The sequence below is a fragment of the Erpetoichthys calabaricus genome, chromosome 1 (assembly GCF_900747795.2).
Source record: "Erpetoichthys calabaricus chromosome 1, fErpCal1.3, whole genome shotgun sequence".
NCBI classification, from domain to species: Eukaryota; Metazoa; Chordata; class Cladistia; order Polypteriformes; family Polypteridae; genus Erpetoichthys; species Erpetoichthys calabaricus.
This window is the reverse complement of record NC_041394.2, coordinates 348,752,512-348,770,735: the sequence shown is the minus strand read 5'-3', so window position 1 is coordinate 348,770,735 and position 18,224 is coordinate 348,752,512.

The following is an 18,224-nucleotide window of genomic DNA, read 5'->3' as shown; positions in this document are numbered from 1 at the left end:
TACACATGTGGAGAAAGTTAAAGGATATGAAAGTAGGAAAATTAGAAAATATAAAAAAAGAAAGTAAAGATCACAGTAGCGCAAACAAACAAACTGCCTCATTTAATTATGCACCAGTCTAACTTTGGTTTTGCACAATAATTACTACACTATTGCACCTTAACACTTAATTCTACTTTATTCACATAATTGTACTTATTTATTATTGTTGTGGTGTATAAAATCTGTACATTTTGGTTTCCATTATATTTTGTTCGAGACATGACAACAGATGAACTAAGACAGATCAAAGCAGGTTTTCTTACACTTCACTTTTAAAACAGCTGTTTCCAACATTGAAAGGAAGACATTTCTGGTGGTTCAATTACTTTATAACCTGGGAAAGGATGCTGTGCTGACACCCCAGGCTATTGATTACTTTATGGATGGACATCTGGGAGAACATTTGGGGTTTATGGCCTGGAAAGGGAAATTGAGGCAATATCAAAGAACTTTATTATCTGGGAAAGAGTTTGAGCAAAATTCATCAATCACATTGACAGCCAGCCAATCAGGTGGATGTGTTGTGAAACCAAGGCATGACATTGCATAATAAATATGACTTGGTTTGAAAGAGAAGAGGAGGAGGAAGGAGAAGAAGCAAAGAGAAGGAGGAGAAGAAGAGGAACAGACGAAGACGACATTGGTCGTCAGAAAGGCATCATGAACATCCATTGCTAAACCAAACGCCTCCCTGGGACATTCATCCTTGTCATTTCAACTTTTTCGTAAGCTTTTTCTAAAGACTATATATATTCAGACTTTTCTATCAGTACCTATTTTCTATTATTCTTTGTTCCAGTGGTATTATTATTATTCTTGTAATAAATACCATGCTGCTTTTAACTTTCTATGCTTTGTCTTAATGTCTAGAGTGATTGAATTAATAAGTTAGATTTCTTTGAGCACCTGGTGTAGCCAGATTTTTGCCATTATTTCTGTGCTGTGAGGTTTATAAGGCTGAGAGTGAGGGCGACGCTCGAAAGAAGGGACAGTACGATAAAAAGAAGGTATTCTTGGCTGATAAATGGCCGATAGTCAAGAGTGCTGAGTCTTTGTATGTTTAAATGTATTCTTATAGACCAAAAGTAATATTTAGGTCTGAGATATCACTAAAACATTGTATGTTGTTCGTGCCGATAATAAGTAAGTCTCTTGAAGTGCTGAGTGACGGGCTGAGGTGTGGTTTAAAGTGCTAAGGGTTAATCAGCGTGTGTGTGTCATTCATGGGCCACTGTTGTGGTTAGGGTCTGTGTGTGTGTGTTTATCTATGTGTGTGTGTGTTCATTTTAAAGTGCAACAGTAGACCAACCCGATAACGAACCTGACGAGAACATTTACCCTTGAGAGAACAGGTAAAGGGTAAGTAGAGGGAAATACTATGATAATACAATTATGTTCTACTATACTGTTATCTGTCAATCTATCACTTTTTGTTAATCTAACTGATATTCTTCTAACTTTGCACAGTTTTTGATAAGCAGATCAGGATGCATTTCACTGCGTGTTGTCCTGTATAACTATGCATGTGACAAATAAAGAATCTTGAGAATTTCAAAAACGAGTTTACTGCACATGCATTTATTGGTTACTTTGTTAGTGTATATATATTTATCTGTCTGCTTATTTAAAAAGCTACATTTACCCCAGGAGTCAAAAACGTTCTGTCTAGCCCTTGTATGAAAACCTAGACAAAAGCTGGGGTATCACCTTGGTAACCCCATGTACCTTTGGAACTGTGAGAGGATAATAGCACGACATTACAGACAGGAGTCCAATGCAGAACTCTACTTACTTTTTTACTTTGTAAAAAAAAAAATTATGAACTGCTGATGATGTAGATCGTTTTGTCTGTGCTGAAATTCCAAACAGAGAAACCTATCCTGACCTCATTAAAAAGATTCAGCATATTGGGACTCGCAAGATTACAAATATTGTTTGTACAGAAGTTCTGAAATAAAAGTGAAACTAATGAAATAGCAACAATTCAAAGAAAAAAAATCTTAAAAGTGTGTATCCGGAAAACCAAACACGGGGGTTGGCGAGCAAAGCGAGCAGGGGGCGAAGCCCCCTAGTTTGATTAAAAATTTAGGTCAGAGTCAATAATTACTCCTAACTTCTTTACCTCTGTCTTAACTTTCAAGCCTAATGGATCAGGTTTATTTCTAATACCCTCACTATATCCATTTTTGCCAATCACTAAAATTTCCGATTTCTCCTTATTATGTGAGGCTGTGAAACACAGATAATGTCTTTGTTTTGTTCAAGTGAGTGTTGAAGGTGATCAGCTCTCCATGAAAATCAACTCTCCATTGAAGACAAGCCTTATTGAGGAAGACCCTTTAAAAATGACATGTCAGTAAATCTGTTACAAAGAATCACAAAGAGAACTGAAGGGATTCTGGAGCAGGCGTTCATAGCCTGTAAATCCTGCCGACTACTGCAATCCCTTATTATGGATGTAATCAGCCCTGAGCTAATTGTAGAGAGCGGCCTGTGGCATTTGATAATCTCAGAAAGATGTGCATGACAAGACATTGTGAATCAAGGAGATAATCAACAATGGACAACCAGACAAGTGGACAGACAGCCAATCAGAATTTTTGCATTGCATTTTATTTTAATTCCAATTAAAGTACATTCTTTTAATTCTTCATTCTTAGAAGTGATTGGTCTGGGTTGATTCTTCGGGGCTAAAAGAGAAACAGGCATATCATCAAATTAATAGAAAAAGATGACAGTTCTTGAAATTTCATGGGTGACTTTATAGAATCTACTGAGAGTTCAGTGAGCAGGTGACAGAAAGAGAAGAGAGAGGAGGCCTCACTGCAGTGTGTGATCAAACACAAGATGGAGAATGTAAGACACCCGTCCTTTAAAAAATACTCATTGTTTGGAATTCAATTAACAGGACAAGTTTCTCAGAATGGGGCCTTCTCTCTGCTTCACCTCCTGCCACACCTATGAGATCCACAAAAGTGTTTATTTCTGCAAACAAGTGAATCATCATCTCATCTCACCAAGCGTTTGCCTCTGTAGCCCACACATGCTTACCAACTTATTGAAGTCTTGAAAGATCACGGTTCTAATCCTTTATTTTTCCAAATCCACTGTAGAGAAAAGCCAAGCAAAATGACACCTTTTATTGGCTAAATAAAAAGATTACAATATGCAAGCTTTCGAGGCAACTCAGGCCCCTTCTTCAGGCAAGATGTAGATGTAACACCCTAGTACTCCAACTGCACTTAAACAGAAAGGTTGAAACGTAAATAACAAACGATGAGTGGATTTCCATCCCTGCCTTTCTCCATTGTTCCTGGATGAGATGATTTCTAGCTACAGGACAACTGGCACAGAAAACAATTCATTTCAACATGCTGGCCGGGACCTTACAAAAGAAAAAAAAATGTTACAGGAAGCGTAGAGGAGTGCCAGCTGGTGCTCAATGCACTTCATGCCCCTCTGCATGTAAACCTCATTTAAACAGCAGGCTGCCATTAAAGCCTCAGGGCAGCAGATCTCACTTACCAGCTTGCGGTTCCCATCAAAATATGGAGGCCCAGGCCATCTCTGTCAGTGCCCTTAACACTATGAGGCCCCCACACACAAACACTTTATGGACTTTAGTTGCCCACTCATTCTCATGCTGTATGTTAAAGGTTATGAAGTAGCACTGCATTTTCTACATAAACATGGCAAAGGTCCTTTTTTGTGATTTTTTTGTCATTTATTACAAAACTTAAACATCACAACAAGAGTTTTCAAATTACAAGACACCAAGCAGGGTATGTCTGAGGGTGACCCCACATTAGGACAAACCAGGACAGTTGCCATACATCAGTAATCAAATGCTGAAGATCATTTGTGTCATCATGGTATGAAAACAAATCTTCTGTCCACTGAGTGCCAAGTGTGAATTGTGAACATCAGAGTGTTTGAGATCTTACAGGAATGTAAATGAGATGGAAAATATTAAGCTTGAGGAGGCTGTTACTTGGAAGAGTGATAAACCTTAAACTACCAGCTAGTGCCCCAAGCCATCTTCTAACTTAGCTTTCCTGAGAGAATCTGTGGAACCTGCGTCAAAACTAGAAATTCTGTCTGACTCCACACTGGTGGCACTCACTCCAATAGGGAAGAAATGCTCTGACAAACTGCTGCTGGCACACATTAAATAGAACATTCCAGATTATTCTGATCACCTGCAGTTTGCATATCATCACTACCACTCCACAGTAAATGTCATATCCTTTGCCATATTCTGTGCACTTCATACCATCCTGGCCCAAGTGGATAACACAAGCTGCAATGTCAAAGTCCTGTTTACAGACTACAGCATCAGCATCACATCTTCCATGCTGATCCTCAACACAGGCATTCCATGGGGTGGTGTGCTACATACCCTGCTAGGGTTAAATTCCATCATGGAATCTGTAGGTTACTCTGCCATTTTAGGCCAGACCACCAACAATGATGAGAAGAGGTCTACCTGCTGACTCAGTTGAATCAGGTCAACAATCTCACACTAAATGTTAGTAAAACCTAGAGCAGGGTGGATACTTCAGGAAGAAGAACACAGACGTTGACATTGGACAGGGTGCTGTGGACAGGGTTAGCCACTCTTGTAATGATCGTCACTGATAAACTGAAATGGGCACCACACATTACCACACTACCACCTCAAATGCAGGACCAGATCTTATTTTTCTCCATCTGCTCTCATTAACTTTTACAAATGAACAGTGGAGTCTATGTTCAATGGCCGCACCACATCCTGACATGACACCTGCACAGCTCAAGAGTGTAAAGCCCTGCTGAAGGCATTGCAGATGGCACAGAACATCAATGGAACCCAGCTGAGGTGCCTTATCTTCAGGACGCACACAATACTCAACCAGGATCAATAAATACCTCGGCCATCCTGCACAGCTGCTTTACTTGCTCATCTCTTAAGAGCCTTTGGCGCTCACACACCTTATCTAGTTTGTTTCTTGTAAAGTTTCAGATTTGCATTCTACCTGTGAATTTGTCACAACACTTTGTGCCAGTGAAGAATGCAAAACAAAAATCAACTGAATTGATTTGAGCTGAACTGGTCGATTCAGGGACAGTTATCTACCCAGAGGTCGTAAAGTTATTAAACAGTCAATCATAAGAACTAAACTTGTATAAATGTACAGTGTGTACATTTCTATGTTGCATGCTTGTGCAAAATGACTGCTGACAACATTTATTTCTTGTGGATCCTTGTGGCTACAGGGAGTGTAAAGTATAAAGATGCTCTACTATCTTAGTTTCCAGGGAGGAACATTTATTAGTTACTTTCAGTAGTTAATATGTACTTTAATTTAAGGTAGAGATGACAAGTGAATAAATTGTGATGAGCCTCCCACAAACCAAAGTAATCAGGAAAAGAACTGACATAAAGCCTTGAGCGGCACATTCTTCATTCTACTCACTCTTCGTATGTCGCCCATAATGACCTTTTTAAAAGTTTAGGTTCTTGATCGAACAATTGAAAATGAGATAGCTGAAAAATAAGAAGAAAATTACAATGAGGACTTATTAACTGGAAAATAGAATTCAGATGACCTGCTGTTTCAAAGTAAGGAGAAGACATTTACCAACTGGGAACATGCAAAAAAAAAAATATCAAGAAGAAGAAAAGGCCTTGTAAACACATTTTAGTACAAATTTCAAAGATCAGAACTCACAGCGATTGCCACAAAGCTCAGGCACAGCAGAACCTGCAAGGTGAAGGGTCTCATGATGGTGCTGACACCGGGATGTCTGTTGTGTTAAACAGCAACGCCTCCTTATATAGCAGATCATGCGGGGTGGGACAGTTCTACAGGGTGGGGTGATGCCAACTGGAGTGCAACGCCAATTCAAATCAGATCTGCTTTGCATTGGAAGAAGAACAAACAGAACCTGCAGTCAAATCCCAAACTGTAGCTGCGTTTTTCCAAATTTACCAAAGCTCTGCAGCCTTTCGTTTGCTTCATAGGATGATTCAAACACCAGTGTGACGTGTGCTCAAATAATTCCACAGACCATTTTAAAAGTTTTGGTAAGATTTCAAGGTAAAACAGTTCCCACAAAAATAGAGAAAAAAATTGGTATTAAAGAAGAGAAAAGTTCTGTTTAAAGCTTATATATCTCATTTCATTCTTTACGTTTGCTCATGCTGTTGTGCTTGAAGCACGACAGGCAAGCTGAACACATTAGACACATTCAGCACGGTCAGAACACTGTATGCCACCTTCTGTTCTATTTGCCATCACATCTGACAGTCCATGCTAGCAGTAGGACTTATTCCTCACTGGGTTAATTAACACTCAGTTTTACAGATAATCACCAAGAAAGTTCTATCTCATGTTAACTCACAGGTGATAGAAGGCTGCACCATATTCTAGGCAGCTATAAGACACTGATGTTCTATAGACAATAGGCAAACACTATATGAATTTAACAATAAACATTAACTTTCTAAGACTGACTCTTGCACAAACCCGAAAGGTCAGGTCATCAATTCTGCAAAGGATTTGCATTCTGAAAAACATAAAATTTTTGCATCAGATTTGTGAGGAATTGTGATGGCAAGATGACTGGGCGAGAGTAAATCTAAAATGGCACGACTTGTGGGGTGTTCCTAGCATGCAGTGGTTCATACCTTCCAAAAATGGCATAAGGAAGAACAACTGGTGAACCAGAGACAGGGTCACAGGCACCCAAGGCTCAATGACACGCATGGGGAGTGAAGGCTCGTCCATCTGGTCTGATCACACAGAAGAGCTACTGGAACACAAATTACTGAAGAAACCAAATGCTGGCCAAAAGTGAAACGTGTCAGAGCACACAGGGCTGTGTAGACGCAGACTGGTCAGAGTGCCCATGATGACCCCCGTCCACCAATGAAGCGCCTACACTGGGTATCTAACTGTCAGAACTGGACCCTTGAGATAAGATGGCCTGGTCTGATGAATCATGTTTTCTTTGTTGTAATGTTCTGCTCAAAAACCTCGGATCCTGGCATTCATGTGGATGTTACTTTGACACGTCTTTCCTGACTAAAAGTGTTGTAGACCACGTACCCCCCCTTCATAGCAGAAGTTTGCCCTGATGGCAGTGGTCTTTTTCAGCAGGATAATGCACACATCCACAGTGCCAGAAATATTCAGGAATGGCTTGAGTGACATGACAATAATTTAAGGTGTCGACATGGCCTTCTGCTTCCCCAGATCTCAATCTGATCGAACATCTGTGGAATGTGCTGAGAAAACAAGTCCAGTCCATGGAGGTCTCACCTCGCCAGTTGCAGGACTTAAAGGATCTGCTGTGATGTCTTGGTGAAGATTCCAGAGGACACCTCCAGAGGTCTTATGGTGTCCATGCCTGAATGGTCAGAGCTGTTTTGGTGAGATAAGGAGTATCTACACCGTATTAGGCAGGAGGTGTTAATGTTGTGGATGATTAGTGTATATGCCGTATATGTCGTGGAATAAACACAAACAAACTGGTCAAGTGTTGGGGATCCAGGGGAACCCCATTTAATGTCCAAAGGAGTAAAAGGACAAAATGTGTTAGTTCCTGGTATGTTCTGGCCACATTTCTCACTGCTGAGCCATTTTTATCTTCTTCCATGGGGACTCCGGCCTTCTCAGAAGTTTGTCCTAAAATGATAAGAAGTTGTCTTGCATTCCCTAATTACCTGCTGTTGCTTCTTTAGTTTACTTCTTAGCTTCTTATTCATCCTATCTTGAGAAATTTTGTGAATTCCAGGTGAACTTGTTCTTTATCATATCTTTAACAACACCACTGCTCTCCATCTCCATAATTAACATTTGTTCTGCTTTTTCTGTTGTCATTCTGCTTTAACGTTTACTGGACTAAAATTGCTTGTAAGTGTTATTTTAGTTCAGTTTTTGGGATTTAGTTAAGTTTAATTGAGTTTTTGTAGTTTTCATCTTCCACAACACTCTTCAACATATTAGATAGGCTTACAATGTATTTACTTTTCTGCTCTCCTGTTGTGTTTTGCTGAACCATTTCAGGCTTGTGTTCGTGTTTTGGAACATCCAGATTTAGCTTTCTTGTCTTCTTCTTTTCTTTTTCAGTTTTTCTCAGTCCCTTTGAAACATTTCCCAGATCAGAAATGAAATTCTCAAAACTTCTTGTCCAACCTCCACATCATTTAATCACTTGAGCGCATCACAAAAGCGATACCTCATTGTTTTGAACAAACTACAAATGCTTTGACTCATTCATGCCAAGTGTCCACTGTTTCCTACATTATCAATCACTTATGTCATGTTTTATACTGGCTCTCCATTGAACAGTCTTAGCCCCCTCAGACATTGAGGCATTTATTTTTAGCATAAGTTATTACATTCAAAATGGTTTAAGCAATCGTCATAATCTGTCAATCATATTTATTGTACATTCCTATTAGACTTTTCAGTAAATGTGCTATGAATTGGTGAATTGCTCTCAAGTGAATCTTGAATTTCACCAATGAAGGGAAACGTTTGAAGTGTTATGATCAGCCAGTCCTCTAAAAAACTTCATACGTGCCTCTCACGACCCTTCAGCTGGTAAGCAGGTATTGACAGAGCACAGCACAGAGTTTCAGTGTTTGACTATGGAAGAACAACAAGGAAACGAACAGCCGGGAAGAAGAAGAGGAGCAACACTGTGAGGGGGAAGAGTTGGGAGGCAAGAGAGAGGAAGAGGTGGAAGTGTCTGAAGACACAGACACACTCCTGATGAAATAAGGGCCACAATTGTGCACCGCGTCCTCAATCGTGGCCTTACAATGACTAAGGCTGGTCGAAGGGTGCAGCCAAATGTTGAGAGAACAACTGTCTCCTCAATCATTGAAACATTTTGTTGAGACAGCAGGTATGGAATCGAACAAAGTGCACTGGACTCTAATACTATATACTTACTCGAATGCTTCAAAGTGTCACTTACATTTTACAGTATACAGTAGATATGCTGGTGAAGATGCAACTCCCTTCACAACAGTGTAGGTATATAGAAGGCCTTATCAGCTTCAGGCAGGACAGTTTCTGGTTTACCCGCGGTATTATAAATTAAACTTGGAGAAATGGCACATACCTGCGTCCTTTCCAGTGCTCATGAGGGGGTGTGGGGTGGTGTCAGCGGTCACTGGATGGCACGTCTTGGGGGGATTTTGGATGGTGTTGGTGGCGTCTCTCCTCTGCAGGCTTTCTGGGAGTTGAGTCAGTGGACGCTTGTCTGTGCCCTTGGGAGACACTTCCTTACGTTAAGTGGCTTTGAGGCAGCAAGATAGGGCACAGCAATGGGTCTTGAGGGCTGAATTTGTTTTTGGATGGTTTTTGTTTTGTTGCTTTTGTTGTTCGCTGAGGAGGCACAGTTGAACAGGACCAGTGTGGGTGTCAGGAGGTGTGCGTGGGCGTGAACTAGCGCCATCTAGTGATCAGGTGACCGAGCGCGCGTGGATAGCTCCCAGGTTTAAAGGTGCATGAGGCACGTGTCAGGGCGATGGGTGTCCAGGTCCCTTGTCAGCTGATTGCTGGGAGAGCTTATAAAGGCCTGTCGGGGAAGTGGAGAGAGGGATGCTGGGTGAGCAGGAGGACGTACGGTGTTACTTCAAAACAGGAGTAGGTTAATAAAATGAATCTTTATTTGAGAGAAGGACCCTAAGGGAACAATTGGATGGGTCCAATTTATTTTGTGACTGTTTGCGCCATTTACTGCACAATAAATTGCACTTTTTTTCAAATTACATTTCTATGTCGGCATCTCTTACTGTTCCACTGACCTCGGTCCCTCTATCAAGGACTTGCGGTCTGCCAGTTTTATCTGTTAAGGACCCGAGTGCCTGACAATGCTTCATATGCATACATACTGTATATATACTGTAGACACAAACTCACGGATACTCATATGCATAGATATATACAGCGTGTATTTATACTACAGTGTCTATGCACAGTGCTATATCTCACTCCATCTTATGTTTTGCACAGGGGTGCCAGATGTCCCCTTCTCGCATCTCAACAGGAGGACGTTATTTGTACCATGGTCATAGCAAATAATGCCATTAGATTAAGGGAGATATAGAGTGCCATTAGGGAAAACATCATATCTTTTTATAACAATCCTATCCTAGTGACAGGGTGCGGAAAAGACACCAGATGAGCAAGAAAGATCTCTACCATGTGTACCACCGTGAAGGAGCTCCGGTACCAGTATGTACAGGGACACTATCTGTGCACATACAGGAACATAAAGTATGTACACATTTGATGGAACTGTATCTTCTTCAAAATGAAAATACATGTCATTCATACAACTTTATTTTTTCTTCTGGGATAAAGCATATGATGGGACTTTAATCAAGTGAACCACTTCATGTACAGTACCTGGATTAGGGTGGCTTCAACCTGGCTAAAGGCAGAAGGCCTGCTCAAAATGTCATCAGGCACAGAGCTACTGTCAGGCCAGTAAGTGTCAGGCCAGCATGGAGGGGACATCACTGTGTGTGCTAATCATACGGCCACACTACACACAGCATCTCCCAACCTTCTTAGTCAACCTCTATAGGAATCTCATTCCTGATGATGAGAGGGGGCTGATTCAAGATGATTTATCAAAGTATGTGGTAATTTGGGATTATGTAAATTTCCATCGCTCAAGCACCATCAGCCAATACTACATGATGCTGATGGAATTCCTCCTACTCTGTTCCCCATTCTGTAACCCAATTCAGAAGTTCTACTCAGCATGAAGGTGGAAGTTTTACGATTGTCAGCCACATACTCAGATCATCCTGCTGGGTGCCATGGATGCACCACATGAGGACATCACAGCAGACGCCTACAGAGGTTGGATTAGACATTCCAAAAGATTCCTTCCACACTGCATTGTAAAGGAAGATATCCTTGTGGTTGACAATCTGTGGACTGACAAACAGGAACGTCAAGAAGTATAGAAAGACTGCACTGTAATTCTCCATACAGTGCTGCATGTACTGCAGTGTGATATGATGGTTAAGACTTTGGACTTCAAACCCTGAGCTTGTGGGTTCAAATCTCAGTACTGACACCCTTGTGTGACTATAGGCACTGTGTTTTTAACCTCTGGTTTTAATGGGATTCTACATTTTTGTGGATTATTTATTAATTTTAACGGAGCACTGCACTTTCATTTTGGGACACTTGTTTTGTGATTTTTTTTTTCACTCCCTTTGCTTCATCTGTGATTTTTTCCTATCTGCCACGCTGATCCAGTAACGTTATTGACAGAGTCAGGATTAAGACTCTCCTACAAATGGGAAGAGGGAGCATGGAGCAGGACCCACACCGTCACAAGCTGTAGTGCCATAACTGACGCATCCTCACAATGCAGGTCATGTGCCTCATTCAGGATGCTGTGAGCAACACAAAATGAAACCAGTGGTACCCAAGGACTCTCTGAAGAGACACACTAATGTCGGAGTCCAGTCTTCATCTCAGGTCACTGTATAGCGTCCATGTCTCACAAACAAGAAGCACCAGGACTCTAAAGACTTGGACCTTTGTACTTTTGCACCACACGCCCCTTTCCAGCGACCTCATGACCCCCCATGCTCTCCCAATCCATCTGACTTCTCAGGAGGAGTCACCAGAGACATGAATGTCACTGCCGAGGTAAGTAAACCTCTTGATGAAGTCAACACTCTCTCCACAGACAGACACACTGCTGATGGCTGTGCCTAAGAGGTCATTAAAGGACTGGCTCTTGGTTTTATCAGGACACTCGGAAGCCCAGACACTCAGAATTCTCACTCAGTCTCTCGAGCACCCCGATCAGAGCATCCATTGACTCTGTGAAGATCACAACATCGTCAGCAAAGTCAAGATCAGTGAATCTTTCTTCAGCAACAGATGGCCCAAACCTGTAGACCCCCCGACACTGCCGAACACCCAATACATGCAAGCATTGAAAAAAGCAGGAGCAAAACACATGAACCTCAGAATAAACTGGAAAAAACACTCTGGACAGCTCTCACAGTACCAGTGTACAGGCTGTTCATGATATCCAGCAGCTTTGAGTGAATCCTGCGAAGTCTCAGGATGTCCCACAGGTCGGCTCGATCAACTGAGTCAAACACTTTATGAAAATCAACAAAGGCTTCAAAGATACTCTGCCAATATTTGCGTTTGCACTCCATGAGAACCCTCAGTGCCAGGATGCTGTCGATGGTAGACTTCTTAGGTGTAAAACCAGACTGTTCCAGTTGCTGGTAGGTGAGCAAGTGATCATGGATCCTATTGAGGATGACCCTAGCAAGGACCTTACAGGGCACCGAGAGCAGTGTTATCCCCCTGTAGTTGCCACAATCCAGGCGATCACCCTTCCCTTTCCAGATAGGGACGACAAATCCCGTTTTCCAGTCAGTTGGGATGATGCCAGTCTCCCAAATGGAAGAAAAGTTTGCTTGCAATGCCAGGAGGACAACCTTACCACCAGCCTGGAGAAGTTCACCCCGGATACCACAGATCCGTGCAGCCTTCCCTACCTTCATCTGGTTCACCACCCGTGTAATCTCAGTGAGACTGGGGGCTTCACAGCTAATTGAAGGATCAGCCTCAAGAACCGTGGACCAAGAGATATCCAACGTCCTAGCCGGAGGATCAGCTTTGAACAACTGCTCAAAGTAGCCAGCCCAACGGGTCACAACCGCAGTGACATCCACAAGGACTGTTCCATCACCTGACCTTGGATGAAGGCATCAGCCAAATATGTAAATGTAAATTCTATCTTTATACTGCTAATTTTGTATTTTTTGTTTTGTGCGATATAGTTCTGTAAAACAGTCTTGTCATTTTCTTTTTTGTATCACAACAATATTCTGTCAACAAATTAGAGTACAAACAGTAAAAGCGTAAATGTGTACTGTCATGTGTAACTGTGTACTACAGTGCATCCAGAAAGTATTCACAGCGCATCACTTGTTCCACATTTTGTTATGTTACAGCCTTATTCCAAAATGGATTAAATTCATTTTTTTCCTTAGAATTCTACACACAACACCCCATAATGACAATGTGAAAAAAGTTTGAGGTTTTTGCAAATTTATTAAAAATAAAAAAACTGAGAAATCCCATGTACATAAGTATTCACAGCCTTTGCTCAATACTTTGTCGATGCAGCTTTGGCAGCAATTACAGCCTCAAGTCTTGTTGAATATGATGCCACAAGCTTGGCACACCTATCCTTGGCCAGTTTCGCCCATTCCTCTTTGCAGCACCTCTCAAGCTCCATCAGGTTGGATGGGAAGCGTCGGTGCACAGCCATTTTAAGATCTCTCCTGAGATGTTCAATCGGATTCAAGTCTGGGCTCTGGCTGGGTCACTTGAGGACATTCACAGAGTTGTCCTGAAGCCACTCCTTTGATATCTTGGCTGTGTGCTTAGGGTCGTTGTCCTACTGAAAGATGAACCGTCGCCCCAGTCTGAGGTCAAGAGCGCTCTGGAGCAGGTTTTCATCCAGGATGTCTCTGTACATTGCTGCAGACTGTGCTCATTGGGACCTTCAAAGCAGCAGAAATTTTTCTGTAACCTTCCCCAGATTTGTGCCACGAGACAATCCTGTCTCAGAGGTCTACAGACAATTCCTTTGACTTCATGCTTGGTTTGTGCTCTGACATGAACTGTCAACTGTGGGTAATTATATAGACAGGTGTGTGCCTTTCCAAATCATGTCCAATCAACTGAATTTACCACAGGTGGACTCCAATTAAGCTGCAGAAACATCTCAAGGATGATCAGGGAAACAGGATGCACCTGAGCTCAGTTTTGAGCTTCATGGCAAAGGCTGTGAATACTTACGTACATGTGATTTCTCAGTTTTTTTATTTTTAATAAATCTGCAAAAACCTCAAACTTTTTTCATGTTGTCATTATGGGGTGTTGTGTGTAGAATTCTGAGGAAAAAAATAAATTTAATCCATTTTGGAATAAGGCTGTAACATAACAAAATGTGGAAAAAGTGATGCGCTGTGAATACTTTCCGGATGCACTGTATGTACTGCCATACATACGAAAAAAGTGCAGCCTTGTGTAATTTCAGTCATTGCCATCAAAACCTCAGCCACAGTTCACCTCCGAATATCCTCACAGAGTCCACTGGTATGTTCACAACATGGCTAAGCATTGTGACTCTCTTGTTTGTAAAGAATGTCACAAGGACTTGTCATTCTGATGGCACTGACATCTTCATTGACCTAAATGTTTACTTTTCGAAGATTATGAGTGTGTTAAAAGCTTTTACAGGTAATGCATTGTGTTGTGCAGTTTCTATAAATTGTTTCAAGAAATGCACTTACTGTTTTGCAGATGCTAAGTATGAATCGAGAAATGCTCCAAGGTGACTGAGAAAAACAGTAACGATAAATAACTAAACCAATAAAAGTCAATCAGACACTCGGCCTTCACTACCAACTGTAAAACCTCACACTTTAGTATTGTTGTGTTTTTTACTCTTTGCAGAGACCAAAAGCCCCCATAGTACTGCAGGTGAGGTCTCCTTAGGGTGTTATACATCGTAGTTTAAATCTAACCTCTCTTGACTTGTACTCTACACATTGGGGGTGTTATATACCCTAAGACCCCGTTAGCCTTCTTCATCACTTCTGTACACTGTGTGGATGTAGACACTGACAATCCTATTCTGACTCCTTCTCGTAAGGTGTGTCTTCAAGTCTTACACCTTCCATTGTGTTTTCATATCCAACATTTGTTTCTTCCTACATGCCACTCTGTATATTATTATTACATACATTAAACTCCATCTATCTACACAAGTCTGAACTTCTCCCAGTTCCCTCTTGTGAAAGATAGAGGCACTGTCGACCCCTTGAACCCTCAGACCAGACGTCAGACAACAGGTAAAAGTCCAAAGATGAATATTTATTATAATAATAAAGTGCACAAAGCACCACCACTCCACTATACTCAATAACAAATCAATAATTAAATAACAATAATCAATCCTCCACTCTCCCAGACGCTTAGCCACCCTGCCTCCCAACTCAGCTCAATGTCTGGGATTTCCCACAGTCCTTTTATAGTCCTTGACCCGGAAGCGTTTCACCCTCTCTGTCCATGTGACCTGGAACACTTCCGGGTCAGAAAAAATTCCTTCTTTTCTTCACCCAGGAAGCACATCGTTCCCTTTGTCCACGTGACTCTGACGTACTTCCTGGGCATAAGGCAAATAGTCTCTGTGCCTCCTCTAGCGGGCCCCAAGGTATCCAACAGGGCTGAGAATAAAAACTACATTGTCCAGTATTCCTTGCTTGCATTCGGGGCACCTCCATGCTGCAGGAAGGGCTCCACTTGGCGGCCTGGGGGTGTTGGCCGGGATGACATGCCGGCCATATCCCACACTCTCTAGTGGGGGATAAAGTCTATGAATAGCATCCTGACCTCTAGAAAAGAAAGATGCATATGTCAGGATGCTATTCATAGACATTAGCTCCCCCTTCAACACAATCATCCCTCCAAAGCTGGTTGTAAAACTGAGCAGGTTGGGCCTGAACATCACCCTCTGCAATTGGATCCTGGACTTCTTGACAGAGAGGCCCCAGTCAGTTCGGATGGGCTGCAACACTTCCAGCATCCTCACACTGAGCACTGGAGCGCCGCAGGGCTGCGTGTTTAGACCACTGCTCTTCACCCTGCTGACTCACGACTGCATAGCCACGCACAACACCAACCACATCATCAAGTTTGTGGATGAAACGACGGTGCTGGGACTGATAAGCAGGGATGATGAAACAGTAAACAGAGATGAGGTGGAACGGCCGTCCGCATGGTGTGAGGACAGCAATCTATCTCTCAATGTTGACAAGACAAAAGAGATAATCGTGGACTTCAGAAAATCACATCCTGCCCACATCCCACTCAGCAGTTTAGATGTGGAGACTGTTAGGAGTACCAAGTTCCTTGGCGTGCACATAACTGAGGAACTTGCGTGGATGCATAACACCTCATCAGTAATCAAGAAAGCCCAGCAGAGACTACACTTCCTGAGGCGGCTGAAGCGAGCAAGTCTTCCCCCTTCCATCCTCACCATGTTCTACAGAGGCACCATTGAGAGGGTTCTGACCAGCTGCATCACTGTCTGGTATGGCAACTGCAACATATCTGACCGAAAGCACCTGCAAAGGATAGTGAAGACAGCAGAGAACATTATTGGGGTGTCTCTCCCTTCATTACAGAACATATTTTACAAACGCAGTGTCCGCAAGGCCTGCAGCATTGTGCAGGAGCCCTTACACCCCTCACATGGACTTTCACATTTCTGCCATCCAAGAGAAGATAGTGCAGCATCAGAGCCAGATCTGCCAGGCTGCAGGAGAGTTTTTACCCCCAAGCTGTCAGACTCCTTAACACCAGGCTGCCCCCTGGGATCTTCCACACGGCCTCAACCACCTCTAAAAACAGAACTTTTATACATGTGAGCCACTGTCCTGCAAAGATGAGTGTGCAGGTAGAAAAGAACTGAAAATCTCATACTGACCTTTAAGGATTTCGACACTCTTGATATCCTTCTGCTGTGAAACATTCTGATCTGTCATTGTTTACACGTCTTAAACAACTATTATCATAAACTGATCATTTCTGTATTATCTATATCTATTATTTATGTATGTATGTATGTATGTATGTATGTATGTATGTATGTATGTATGTATGTATGTATGTATGTATCTAAATTACACAATACCATACATTGCATCAATGTTCATATTGATTACTACACGTCAATATTGCTGCTACATCTTTTTCTTGTCTTTGCACAATGTCTTGTCTTATTTGTGTTTTAATTTTAAATTTACATTTTTTAATTCTATTTTTAATTTATTATTTTTACTTCATATTTTTAAACTGTGTTCCCTGTGCTTCGCAATTTCGTCTGTCTTTATACTTGTATATGGTTGAGATGACAATAAAGTTCACTTTGACTTTGACTTGAAATTAGTAGAGCACCTACCTGAAACTCTTCAGAGGTGTCTCCCCACTACTAAAGTCCATCAATCTGGCTATCGGAGCACCTCAGGTAGGATCCTGGCTTTGGATTGAGTGACCGAAGAAGAGAAAATGAAACAAATGATGTTTCACTGAGCCTTGGTGAACAGTGGGAGGCAGGATGAATGCACAAGCACAGGACAAGGCAGACGGGTGTTTAGGGAGATGCAGAGGATCGGAGCGAGAAAGGAGTTTGCAGTTTTGATTACAAAGGAACTTAATGGTCATTTTAAGGGACAATGTAAGTGTTGTCTTGAGTGCAAGGTCCGATTCTCCATCTATTTCATCCACCGGTCATTCCAATATCTTTCCAGTAAACAACTCAGTGGTAAATTTCAATAACTGCTAGGCTTATATATCACAATTGAAGTTGTATTAATATGTATGCTGTGCATATAAAAAAGACATTATTACTAATTATTACAGAGCAGTAAGGAGACCTGGGTTCACATGTTCTCTCTATGTCCATGTTGGTTTCTTCCAAGTGTTCTGTTTTCCTCCCACAGTCCACAGATATGCAGGTTAGGTGGATTAGTAACACTAAACTGGCCCCTAGTAGGTGTTTGTGAATTTGTGAGTTCACTGCCACGCAATGGACTGGTGCACAGTTGAGGTCTTGTTGCTGCCTTACACCCTATGCATGCTGGGATAGTCTCAAGATTAGGCAGGTTTAGACAATGGTATGGGATTACCAAGGGGTTTACCTTACCTTAACTATTTAAACATTTTTCACGATTTTCCTCCCCTACAGTTTTGTCTGTGTGCTTCCATAACTTCAGCAGAGATTCGTTTTTCAAACTCATCACATTCCATTCTCCTAAGGGTGAGTTCATGACTTATCAAATTGAGATCTAGATGAAAAGGTCTGACTTGATTTGACCTCTTCTTACTGTTACTGAGGTTCAGCTGGTGCCACAAACTCAGAGTGTATCTGGTTAACTCAAGATGGATGCAATCAAGTGATGGACGACCTGAGAAACGATGGAGGAGAACATCAATGATGGCTGATGAAGACACAGAGGAGGATGTGACATCAACAGAGGGAGAGTCAGTGACTTGGATTGTGGAGCTGAAGAGATGTATAGTGTGTTACATGGTAAGACATGAGTCACAGACCAT